Here is a 13,573-nt window from a genome sequence, read left to right on the forward strand (position 1 = left end):
TTGGACAAACGAAACGTGAATGGTGTCCCTTTCAAAACTTTAAATGAACACGGTGTCAGGCTCTAAAAGGCCACCAAAACCAGTTCCATCTGTTTTCAGACTAAACAACCGAGAGGCCAATAAGGAGTCTTTGGGGTACCAAGACCGACAAGGACTTAGCTGTCGACCACATTTACGATGGAGCTAAACCAGGACTTCCATGAGGTCTGGCTCTATTATGGTTGTCGCATCTTCTCTGGTGGTGTCCATGCAAAGGTTGGATTCCCCTGACTGGCATTCAGTGTGTGGGTCATCAGATTCTTGCGTGTTTGCTGTCTGTCAGTCTTGAAAAGAATGCGTCAGTCAGCGTTCCGTGTGACCAGATAATGAGGCGTCAAAAATACTTGACGCTGGTGGATCTTTTTTTCCTTCCCGGCTCTCGTATTCCTGGTGTAATCACTTACGCTCTGACTGATGGAGTCGGGACAAGACACATCCAGAGTACTTTATCCAAAACGAGTGCTGAGGGAACTCCTGGAATGAGCTAAAGGACAGCCGCACACTGATGTTGTTGCCTGTGTACGTTTGTGCGACGGATGTACGTTTTATGAATGTGTGTGTGTGTGTGTGTGTCTGTGTGAGGCCGCAATGTAAATCTCCCACCGTGATGGAGCTGCCGACAAACACATCGGGCCTTCGCCATCTGCTGCTGCTTAAAGTCGTGTATAATTGCGAGGCCGTGGCAAGTGTCCATACACACACATGTGTACACACAAGCACACACTTTCCAAGGACACACACTGCATGGAGCGGCGATTTATTTGTTTACTTGTTTGTTATCCTTCATTCTTCTACTGTAGGTGCTGAGTGTCGTTCAAAAGTGCCAAAGTGGACAATTTATTTACTTAGGAACTTGCACGCTTACTGAAGGTTGCATATTCTAATAGTGTTAGTGTCAGTGATCCCATGATATTATGAGAGTGTATTGGAAATGTGTTAGCCTTGAGGCTGGAATTGAATCATTTTCAACTCATCTTTAACTCATTCACGTTTGTTTCTCTCTCTTTCTGTTCTTTAGTAATTAGCATTAGAACATGGGAAGGTTTCAGGGAAATACAGTATGTGTTCCCAACAAAAAAGGGAGAAAACCAGCTGAACTGCAGAGATCTGCTTTGAAATAAGTGAGAACATTTCAGAATGTGCTTATGTTGAAAATGTCTTTCAGCGTTTTGTGTTGTTTCTCGCCACATATGAAGATTAAATGTAATGTAAGCCAGAGAAGACAAAGGCATCTGACTGTGCAGAATTAAAAACTCCTTTCTTTTTGGGGGGGGGGGGGGGGGGGGGGGGGGGTGACATACTGATGGTTAGTTTACCGCATTGGGGGAGAGGACACATCTCAACCAAAGCAGGCAGCCAAACACCAGCTTTCCCTCCATTCCTCACGCTCATCCAATCGGGGGTGGTATATAGTATTTTACACGTAACAGTCAATTTTTACACCTATATTTTTACACATATTTTACATGTAAAAGTGTCATGCAATCTGCTATATGTGAACTCTGAAATCATTTATTTGATGTGAAGTGTATTAGAAATTAAATGTATTATTATTATTGTTATTATTATTATTTGTATTAGAATTACTATTATTATTAGTTATAGTAATGTTATTATCATTATATTATATAATATAATATAATTATTATTTATATTATTATATAATATATTATTATTATATATTAATAATAACAATAACAATAATATTGTTTATTTTTTTAATAATAATAATATTACTACTATTATTATATTAATATTATTAACAACAATATTAATACAATAATAGTAATATTATTATTAACAACAACATTATTATTGTTATTATTATTTTTACTATTGTGCTTGTGTTCCTTTTTCCAGGAGCATTTTGTAAAAACAGACCACATCAAATAACGAAATTGATAAAGCAGCTACCTCAACCATCAAATAGTTGGCCCAAGCCACAATGCCAGGTTGTATGTTGAGTTTAAATAAAATACTTTGGAAAGAACAGGCGGGCCATATTGAAACACTTGGCGGGCCGGATGTGGCCCCCGGGCCGTAGTTTGCCCACCCCTGATGTAGACTATATTTAGGTGATTAGCAATGAATTAGATGTGTTTTTAGAAGTGGTTGGTGGCTGCATTGTCTAAGAATTGCATCAGAGTGGTTATGAATGATTTTATGGTTTAGTATGAAACCTCAGGTCTTTGTCTGCATCACACACAGTGCGAACGCACACACTGAGGCAGCGTTTGAGTCCTTTGCCAGCGTGTGTGTGTGTTTTACAGCTGTATTTGTTACATGACATCTAAACACTGGCTGAGACTAAAAGAAGCTTCGCTCTTCAACCTTCACACTCCATCACACACATAAAAGCAAACACCCCCCCATCAGCAAAGCAGGAGGAGGAGCAAGACGTTATGAACTCAAATAAATAGAAAAATTTGTCATCTGTGGTCATTAATTAGCCTTTAATGGAAGATGCTTTGATGATTTGATTGATTTCACTACATTAATATCTCTGTCTTTCTATTCAGAGCCGCCCCGACCCAAAGTGATGTACCCCCCCAGGCAATTGTCATCCACTGAATGGCATTGTTTTTGCCGAACTCTTTAATTTGTAAGGTATCATGCTGATCAAATTTACATGCTATGCCAAAGTATGTACAAAAATGATGACACTTTTTATCATATTGTTTGTATTAATATTAACTCGGTTCTTCCTTTACATTTGAATCAATGTGAACATTTCCATTTTAAAGTGGACCTATTATGCTTTTTCCACTTTTCTGACCTATAAATGTAGTTATAATGTTGTATTCTTGTGTTAAATGATGCCAACGCGTCAGATATTGAGTTTCAGATGTTCTTTTGAACAGCGAGTTCTACTGCATGGCGTCAATGTGATCAGAACTTTCTCATATGGGCTGCAAAATGCCTGTAGTAAGTAAATGTGGAGCTATGTATCCGGAAGTCCCTTGGAGCGCTTGTGAGTGTGACCAATCACAGCGGAGTAGCCGTACATGAATGCGTAACAGACCAAGTCCAAGGACTTGCAGAAAGAGGTGCAGAATCTGGAAGATCTTGAAAGCTTTCTGTGAGGGTTATCATGTGTAGCTGCTCTATAGGAGTCCACAACTCAATTCAAAGCGCCAGAAATGAGCATAATAGGTCCCCTTTAGGAGTTAATAATAATAATAACTACTTTTTAGGGATGCTGTGATGAGTGTTTTATGCTGCCAATTATGCAGGGATTGACTGCACAATTTTTGATTTATTTATGATGAGTGCAATTAGCAAGGGTTAGCCATTAGACAAATTTGCAGCCTCTGGCCAATAGGTAATGTTCATTAAACAACAATACACAAATAGTGTTTGGATGAAAAGACATATACAGTAGCATAATAAAGCCAATAATAAAGCCAATAGACACTCAAACACCAGTTGGTTTGACAAGGGCGTGATCAAACACTCTGGCATCGATTGGCTTAGCCTGTGCCAAGCTGTCAAACTTCATGTCATGTTTGTGCTGTCATAACATGAATTGTCATGTCGCCGCCGCTTGCCAATCATTTGAAATTTGAAAGGCATTCATTGGCATGTGTGTTTTTTATGGAAATTGGATGATACTAATCTACTAAAATTAATGACATTAAATGAAATAATATCATAATCATGAAGAAATAAATAACAGTTTAATAATGTAAATATAACAAAGGTGATTTTTTCCCAATTAGTGGGTGCCACCTGGACGCCATGGTACCCTTAGTATCTGCCTATGTTGCCCAAAGGGCCCCCTACTCTGCTTACATTGATGCCTTACATTGATGCCTACTTCTGCCTTCAAAAGACAACAATGTTGTTCGCCGTAGCTTCCAGTGGTGCACGGAAATGTACTGGTTCTAATGTCCTCATCCTGCCATGTAGCTAAGTAGGCTAACCACAAAATTAGCAATACTTCTAGAATGCAGGAACGCCCTTCTCTTGGTTTTGTGTTCCTAGAAGAAAATGTAAGTCACATTTCAGTACACAAGCAGTGCTGGGATTGGCTTATTTGGTCAGAAAGTAGTAGTTTATCACAAGCTGTTCTTTTTTTCCCAACCGGCCCACGGGAGTTGAGCCGCTGAAGCGCCTGTCGAGGAAGATGGATGCTAACAGCTCTTTGAAGCTAGGTTAGAGGAGCGAGTCCGCCCCAAGAAAGACAAATCAACGGCCTTTTTACCCTGCAAGTAAAAACAAATAATGTCTCTTCTTGACTTTGGCGTGTTGAGCTGTGACAATGAAAACCTCATTGGCCATTCTGTGACCTCTCACCATGCTAGCATTGGTGCTAGCTGCTAATAGTGCTCCATGTTAAGATGGAGAAGAATGCAGACCTATCTGTTGCCCCCCCCCCTCCCTGTACTCTAATGTCCATAAATCCTCCAATGTTCGCTTGGATCGGAGCCATTATGATTAAGCTCCATGTTAAAATAAAAAAGGTCAACCAAAGAGCGTTCCTGCGCCTCCCGGTTTGTGGCCTCCTTATCTACTTGTCGTTGTTTCTGTCTCCAGACTCTCTGGGATGGATGTCGGAGTTTATAGGTGACCTCCTGAACCCTCATTGGGGGGTCTTGTCCTTAAGTGCCTGTTGAATGCTTAAGTGTGCCTCAAGAGTCAGAATTTCTTTTTTTTTTGTTTAGTTTTTTTTAATCAGTTGTGGTTCTTTTAAAAGAGAAATGATCCTGTGATTCCATTCTCTTTGGAGAGAATGTAGCATATCTGATAGAGTAGAGGTAGGGAACCTATGGCTCGGGAGCCAGGTAGGGCTCTTTTGATGACTGTATCTGGCTCTCAAACATTTCTTACCACAATAAAAATGTATTTTTGCTAACATTTTAAAGTAAACATCACAGAAATGACGTGTTAAAAATAATCAACAACTTTCTTATGCATTTTAATTCGTCCATCTATTTTCTACTGCAATACGGCCGACCATATCCATCTTTCCTGATTATATTTTCCAGGTCAAACACCAAAACTCGATTATTACTGGGTAATGCGGTAGTCTACCTCGGTCATTGAGATGTCAACATGTAAATGCAAACGTTCCTCCTTTAGTCAAATAGTCACCTAGGTAAAGCTGCAGAACCAAGCCTTCTGACGAAGATGGCCAAAAGAATGAAATACGTGTACTGAATACGGTGCAAAACCATGCAGCAGCAGAAGTTGTATTAATGGCAGCAAGTATTTGATTTATTATTGGACACTGCGCTGCTCACGAAAGTGTGCTGGCCACACCCCATTGGCGTGGGGTAGTGTGCCTGGTCTACGTAATTAGAGCCCATTATATCTAAAACACATAAAAATGCACACATTTTATTGCATTCAATGTTTAAAAAAATTTATATGGCTCTCACAGATATACATTTTAAAATATCTGGCCTTCATGGCTCTCTTAGCCAAAAAGGTTCCCGACCCCTGTGATAGAGGAAACATTTTTCACGACTAGAGCCATAAATATCAATTAAAAACAGTGCTACCTCGGTTTTTGTTATCAATCAGTTCCAAACGTCCAGTTGAAAACAGAATCGTCCAAGAAAGGAATACATTTTTCATATTTTTTAAACTGGGGCTGAATATGGAATACACCAAACACTTGAGGATGTTATCCTCTCACACACAAAAGATTGCAGAACAGAAGGCCTTATATGGTGAATGTGAAACTCCCACTATCAGGTCTGCTGGCTCAGCTTCAGGAGTGACTTTATACTGTTTATAAAGTCATATACTGTGTCTAACAATCAAGACAGGCACCTATTTCCATCAGATCAATGTAGTTGGATTATCGGAATATAAATGGATACATGGATTTGGATGGACAGGATTTGGGACAGAACTACACTGTCTGTGCACTCGGGAACCAAGTACACAGTGCACATACGTAGTACTGTATATATTTTGCATTCTTAAAAAAATATATTTTTGTCCATCCATCCATCTTCCAGCCTCAGCAGACTTCCCTGGTCCCGCCCCTGCTGGTGGATCCCTAGGCATTCCCAAGCCAATTGAAAGACAAAGTCTCTCCAACGTGTCCTGCTCCTACTGAGCAGACATGACCTGAACACCTCCGCAGGGAGACATCCGGGAGGCATACTGAGCATCCTGGCTCCTCTCTATGTGGAGGAGCAGGGGTTCTGCTCAGTGCTTCTATCGGTCATCCAGAGAGCAAACCGCCTCAATTAGGTGGTCTGTTACCCCATACTGTGGAATGAGTTCATTCGATTTCAGTGATTTGTTATGGGAAGAAATGCTTTGCTTTTTGTACATTTTGGTTTTTGTCTTTGGACCAAAAATGGCCCATGGGGTGCACTTTGGACACCCCTGCTGTAGCGGTTTATGTGTATTCTCTATAAAGAATGCCAGTTTAAGTTTCAAGATTATCTGTCCTGAAGTTGGTGTAATTTCCTGAACTTCTCTAAAGCCCTCAAAGACGGCTTCCCCTCTGCAGATAAAACGCTCCTTAAATCCAGCGCTATCCTCACATTCTCTGGCAAATCCTTATCCCGCTAAGGATGGGAAGAGAAAGTTGAAGAAAGTATCTTTAAACTTTATTCTGGGCAAGTGCAGCTTAGGAACGTCGCTCACGACAACAGCTCAGAGACATCGCCTTTGTGTCTCAGAGTGAAAGCTGCTCATCGTTGCCGGCGAAGAAGACCTCTTTTGAGTTTCTGGTCCTCCCAGCAGGTCTTACATGGCGCTTCTATGAGAGGAGGCTTATAGGAAGCAGCGCCCGCAGCCTTCAGCCCCTTTATTTATCCCCAATAAAAAGCAGAATGTGCAAAGTTAACATAGACGCGGAAGCCCTCTGAGTGAACTCTCATCCTCCTGCTTGTCTTCTCACAAGTGGCTCGGCTGATTTACAGAGTGTGACCAACAGCCTGGAACACGTCTGGGGCTTGTCAGGCTGGCCCAGGGTGAAACAACAACAAAAAAAAGCAGCTGACAAATGAATAGGATGATTGTTTTTACTGTTCTTTCGGGGCTTCGAGCGCATTGTCGTCCATCAACTGTTGGATCTTCCGGGCTCTTCAGTATCTTACTGCGATTTGTAATTACAGCCAATACGAGAGATGATAAGGATGATAATTACAACAGAAGACTAGCACTGTGCTAGCACTGCCACACAATCGAGGGAGGGATGCCCCCCCCCGCAAGATCTCAGCAAAGCCGCCCAGATCATGATGGTGCCCCCTCCACTGTCTCAGGTGGGATCTCCGTGTCATGGCAGTAACGTTGGAAGCCATCAGGACCGTCAGGCTTCCGTTTTTTCTCATCAGAGAATAAAACTTTCTTCCGCCTCTCAATGTCCCATGTTTGGTGCTCTCGTGCAAATTCCAAATGGGCAGTTTGATTGTTGTCAATGGTATCAAAACCAGTAATAGCCTCCTTCCTGACAGACAGCCAATCAGATCCTGCAGCTCATGGCCTGTGACATTTTTGTAGATCTTCCACTTTTTTTTCCAGCACCCTCATGATCTTTGAAGACCTTTCAAATGACTGTCTTACTGCATCCAACCTCAGCAGCAATGGCGCACTCCGAAAAAGCCTTGCTTATGCAGCTCAACAATGTTCAAAGAGAGAAAGCTTTTTTACCTTCAAGAGATCATGAAAGTGGGAATACCTGACATTGATACCACATTTTTGGCAAGATTTGGGCTTTTAAAAGCTCTTTCATTTCATTCCACACAAATTTTTCACCTGCTCTTAAAATGTTGATGAGTAGCGGACATAATCAGATAACATCTAAACGATGCCGAACTCTGGTTTGGCATCAGGTTCAAATGTTAAATGAGTGTCGTCTGTCAGCTTAGATGAGGTCCCGATGTTTACAAGGCTGATAATGCCTTGTAAACCCCCCAGGCTTGGGACTGCCTGGTCCGCACGAGGATGTGGACGCTGTGGTGCATCTGCTTCATGTTTGACAAAATCAGACTGATGCTTTTCGCAGTCACGTCCGAGCCAATAGCCATTCGAAAAAGAACCGTTCTTTTCTGCTTTTGCTTAAGCGAGCGCAATAAATACTCCCCCCGTTCCAGCTAGGAGGGGGCAGCTGCGAAACAAACTTGCGAGTGTTGAGTGTGTGGAAAAATACAACGCGCCGTGGCAATATTTCTCTTTTTCACTTACTAAGACCTTTAAGTTGGATTTCATGTTTCATGTCAGCACATTTTTACATCAGTGATTACTATCCGGCGTCAGGTTACTCTTCTGTTTTATTTTCTTTCCCCAAAGCCGCTCTCACCCCTCTTAAGCATTGTATACTCTGACCTCTGACATTCCCCCCACATCATGCAGATCCCCGGAGGGAAGATCCAGTATGTGCAGACCCTCAAGCAAAGTAAACGTAGCTGCTTGAATCTTAGCTGTGACTGATTGGTTGCCACAAATCATTTCACTCGATCCAACTCTGAGATCCAGCGGTAGCCGGCTGAGATGCTCGCATCCTCCCTCCCAGATGTTCTCCTCGCCACAAAAAGGCTCAAAGCAGAATCAGGAGAAGAGCGTTGGTTAGATGAGTGACATCTGAGGAGGTTTATTCATTAAAAAGGAGCGTCAGGGAAAAACGAGCCCAGCAATAAGAACTGTCACCTCAGACACCATCAGTCTGCACTCCAGTCCGGTCTGCCTGATTCACAGCCCCTCAGTGGTTGCTTGGTGTCCCGCGGGAGGAATGAAATGGACGGGAAGAGGAGGGCTCTCTTTGTCAAACCCCTTTGACAAAATGACTTCCCCATGATTGTAAACGTCTTAGTGCTGCAGCAGACTCAATAAAGGTGGAATTAAAGTGGATTACGTATAATTCAGCACATGTGGCTCAACAAGGATCAGAAATGTGGTAGATGATCTAAAGGCGCTGTTTCTGGAAGTGCAATGCAGAGGTGATTTGGGCGCGACGAGCGAGCCAGGTTGCTCAATCTGGGGTCCTGGCATTGGCCGCAGAGTGTGGCGATCCAGCGCGGGGAGAGGTGGCAACAACATTCCCAGATGGATGTCATTGACTCGACACACTGACGCATGCATTCAAACAATTCCTGGGTCCAGCCCAGCGCCTTTCGTCCCTGTGAAAGTTTAATGGGACACGGGATTGTGGTGTTGACTCAGTGGTTCTCCGTGTGGTAAGCCTTCATTATTCTTGGGCCCTTTGTACAGCCACCACAGCAATTGGATCACTTAGCGCTGGGACATAAAGTTGTCTTTGATAGTTGTCGCCTCCACCGCAGGGCCCGGCTCTAATAGTTGAATAAATGGCATTTATTACGCCGGCGTCAAGACTCTTAAGATGACAACGTGTTTGTCCTCCCAGGAATGGTTGCTCGGTACCAAGCAATGCAGAAAAAATAAAACACAAAAGTTGCCAAGAGTGGTTCTTTTTTGTGGATTCACAGCTTATTGAGGAGAAGACGTTTCACAATGGACACCAAAAACATGGATCTGACCAGGAAAAGATTGCCTTCTTCTCCCAAAGAAAGTACTTAAGTACTTTAATAAGGGGCAGCAGAACATCAAAAACACTGGGAACTACAGAAGTAAACAAAGGACATCAATGGCAGACATATTTTTTTCTCTGGATTCTGGAAGTGACCAATCTTGACCACGTTGCAGTGTGTACCTCGCTCTGCATGCTCTTTAAAATGTTGCTATTCAGCTATGGTGTAAAAGTCATGCATGTTACACAAGTTGTACTGTTGTTTACAATCAACTCATCGGCTGCTGACTGAGCACTTTGCTTTGTTAACATAAAAAATGTATAAAAAAATTATTAATTTTTTTTATTTCACATACATTTTGAACATACAGTAAATTAAGATATTTGTGAACTGTGGCAATGTCATAACATACCACCATCAAACAAGTTAAACACACAATTAAAAAAAAAAGAATCTCAAAAATACAAAGAGATACTTCTTTTTCCCATTGGGACCCACTGAATTTTCCAGGGACCCACTCAATCCATCACATGTGTCACGGTGCGGCTTGTGAGTTTAGCGGTTCGACCCCAGGATGCAGAGATGAGGACCCAAATGCAGGTAAAATGTATTTATTTTGGCTATGCAGCAGAATGACGCACTAGCGAGTCCAACTCAACACAAGACAATGAACCGACAACGAAGGGAGCGCGCACCTGAACTAAATAGGCAACACAAAATAAGAAACAGGTGCGGGAGATAATTGAAAGGAACGGAAAACAGAACAGAGCAACAGAGGAAGTGAATACAAAATAAGGGCACGAACAAGGAACAGAGGAAAAGACGAAAACTAAGAAGGCTGTCACGAAGGGGTGAAGCCCGATTGTGACAACATGTGGGTGGTTCAATACAGTGGTTTGCCCCCTATCCTATTTTTTGGCATAATGCATTTGTTTCAGAACGTCAAATTTGAATATTAGTCAATGACAACATAACTACACACAAAATGCAGTTTTCAAATGAAACTTCTTATTATTAAGGGAGAAAAAAAACAAACCTACATGGCCCTGTATGAAAAAGTGACTGCCACCGCTTTAAAACATTATTTGCCCGAGATGAATTGTCATCTATCAGTCTAGAAAGGGTTCTAAAGCCATTTCTAAAGCTTTGGGACTCCAGCAAACCATAGCGAGAGCCATATCCACAAATGGTGAAAACATTGGTGGAACATCTTCCCAGGAGCGGCCGGCCAACCAAAATGACCCCAAGAGCGCAAGACCACTCATCCAAGAGGTCACAAAAGACCCCACAACAACATCCGCTCAACAACTGCAGGCCTCACTTGCCTCAGTTAAGGTCCGTGTTCATGACTCCACCATAAGACAGACACTGGGCAAAAACGGCCTTCATGGCAGAGTTCCAAGACCAAAAGTGTGCAGTACTACGGGGTACAAGGCTAAAAGGGTACGTGACTGTAAAAAGTGTGGTATCCAGTGTGGTATCCACAGTGTGTTTGGTTCCATCCTTCTCAAGCAACAAGTTAGTTACTATGTACTACTACTACTACTACTACTTGGAACCCATTAAGATGGAAATGTCCAAAACTCCCCAAAACAACTGAACCAGAGTAGACGGGTCAGGTATTTCAGTTCCCTCCACACAGTCAGGTACTTGCCGGTGGAAGCAGGGTATCAGTAGCATCATTTTGACTGCTAACAGTACAGGACAGCTTTATCCCCAACTAGAGAGCTTGAGGGGAGTTAATGCGGCCCGCTTACATTGGAATAAACTCCCTAAAGTACAGACGGTAAAAAGAACCTGTGCGATGGAGCAGAGATGCAGCTAAAAGACCGGGTCAACACAGAAGAAGGATGGATGGATCTAAAGCCACAGACAATAAAACGGTTGAGGAGGGCTCTTTATTTAGTTTAGGACTCAACTTCTAAAGTGAAAGCAGATGGCTCTTCAGTCTGGAATACTTTCCACTTGAAGTCTTTGCTGTTTGCTCTGCGTGATGTTTTTCTGAGCCTGATCCAGATCTCTGCAACCTGCACCCCCCCCCCCCCCCCCAACAATGCCTCCTAACCCAGGTTAAATACGAGCTTCACAGTGAGTGACACACATCACGACAGTCTGCGAAATAATCCAGAAAATTCCCTGACCAAGTAAGATTTGTGGTCTGTTGTAAGCGTCAAACATAATAACACTTCACCGCAGAATGTTCCCTGGGTCACATTCAAGCTCCCCAAAGAACAATAGCACGGCCTCTAGCTAGCTTGCAAGGCAAAAAATGTTGTCAATATCGATGGCAACTGTTTATGCCACAGTATGTTCAAATACAATAACAAGGAATAGTACTTGATCACTGTCGTCATGAAGTGTGAGTGTGGGTAAAAATGGCTTCCAATGAAAAATGAGTCGTGTACCACTATGACGGGCCGCAACGAATAGGTCGGATAGTTTGGGACTTTGCAGTTAAAACATACAAACTGAGCCACAAACAATGTTTCTGTGTAGGCTTAGAAGCCTTTGGCTACGTAGCAAACTTAAACAAGCAACTACTGATTTGTCCTTTTTTTCAGCCAGTCAGTGAACATAACTCCGACCCAATAAGTCAATACGGAGCTTGTCGGGTATAATTGTACGCGTTCAGCACACAGCGAGCGATGCTGGCATGCATTTGGGGTTGTGTTACCGGCCGCTTGAGTGGTGAGAATTTAATCTTCGCTCCCCCCCCCCAGGGAAGTATTTGGTTTCTCATCTTGCAGCTGCTAAATACTCCACTAAGTATACTTGATTGTCACGCTGCCGGTTTGTTGCTTTAGCAGCTTTTGGCGGAGAAACTCCACCTGAAACAAAGATTAACCAAAGAAACTGACGAAAGACGCAGCGAGGAGATGGATAATTGTCTGTAAAATATAGACATCACTTAGTGGACGTTCAGGTGCTGGACAATGTAAACCACTTTTTCTGCAGAAAAAATGATATTTTTTTAAATTGTCAAAAAACACTCGACAGAAAGAAACACTTGACTTTTGTCATGGTATCACTCTCTCCTCATCCATCATACTCCAACGTATGACCTTGACGCTCCTGCACTGCCAGGAATTTGGGTTATCCGAGCTATGTCGGACCACGACCCGTATCCTTTACAAGTGGTCACGCAGCGGGGGCCGCAAGGCAGATTGAGGTTCACCTCTGAGGAGGGAGGGGGGCAGGTCTAATGTGTTCCAGTAGTGGTATAATTGTGTTAGGCTAGCTATTCACCTCCACTGTATGTGTGTGTGTCATAGAGTAGTATTTGTTAGAATATTTGTCAAGTCAGGATGGACCGATGCAGACATGTTCAACTCTGGCGGACACCAAAAGCTTTTTAACCTGGCCCGCCAGACTTTTTCGTATTATTTTTAAACCTTTAAGATTGAAGCTGTAGCCATCAATGACATTACATTAAGTCTTGAACTATGCATTTGATTCCAAGGGTTTCTGAAGCGCTTTCTCGTGATATACAGATCATTACAGTAATCAGAGGAAGTCTTTGGAACAAAGCAGAGTGGGGGTTTGCATACAGAGCACATGGAGCCTATGTGACGGAGAGCGACAAAGAAGCAAGCTTTATACCACAAAGTTCTGCAGACATTTTAGATTTAATGAGTGTCTGCCCGGGCTGCACGGTGACCGAGTGGTTAGCGCGTAGACCAGAGGTGGGCAAACTACGGCCCGGGGGTCACATGCGGCTCGCCAAGTGTTTGAATACGGCCCAAAGTATTTCATTGAAACTTAACATACAACCTGGCATCATGGTACAACCTTGGTACACCATGGTACAAGTACATATAGCTGATTGCACTACATTTTTACAGATACAATAATTCCAGGTAGACTGTTACGTGTAGAATATATAGTATGCCCCCCCCCCCCGTCAATTTTGTTAAGTCAATGCGGCCCGCGAGTCAAAAAGTTTGCCCACCCCTGGCGTAGACCAATCTCACCCCCTATCTCTGTGTGGAGTTTGCATGTTCTCCCCGTGCATGTGTGTCTTTTCTCCAGGTACTCCGGTTTCCTCCCACATTCCAAAAACATGCTAGGTTAATTGGCCACTC

The sequence above is a fragment of the Doryrhamphus excisus genome, chromosome 11, assembly GCF_030265055.1.
Source record: "Doryrhamphus excisus isolate RoL2022-K1 chromosome 11, RoL_Dexc_1.0, whole genome shotgun sequence".
Lineage (NCBI taxonomy): Eukaryota > Metazoa > Chordata > Actinopteri > Syngnathiformes > Syngnathidae > Doryrhamphus > Doryrhamphus excisus.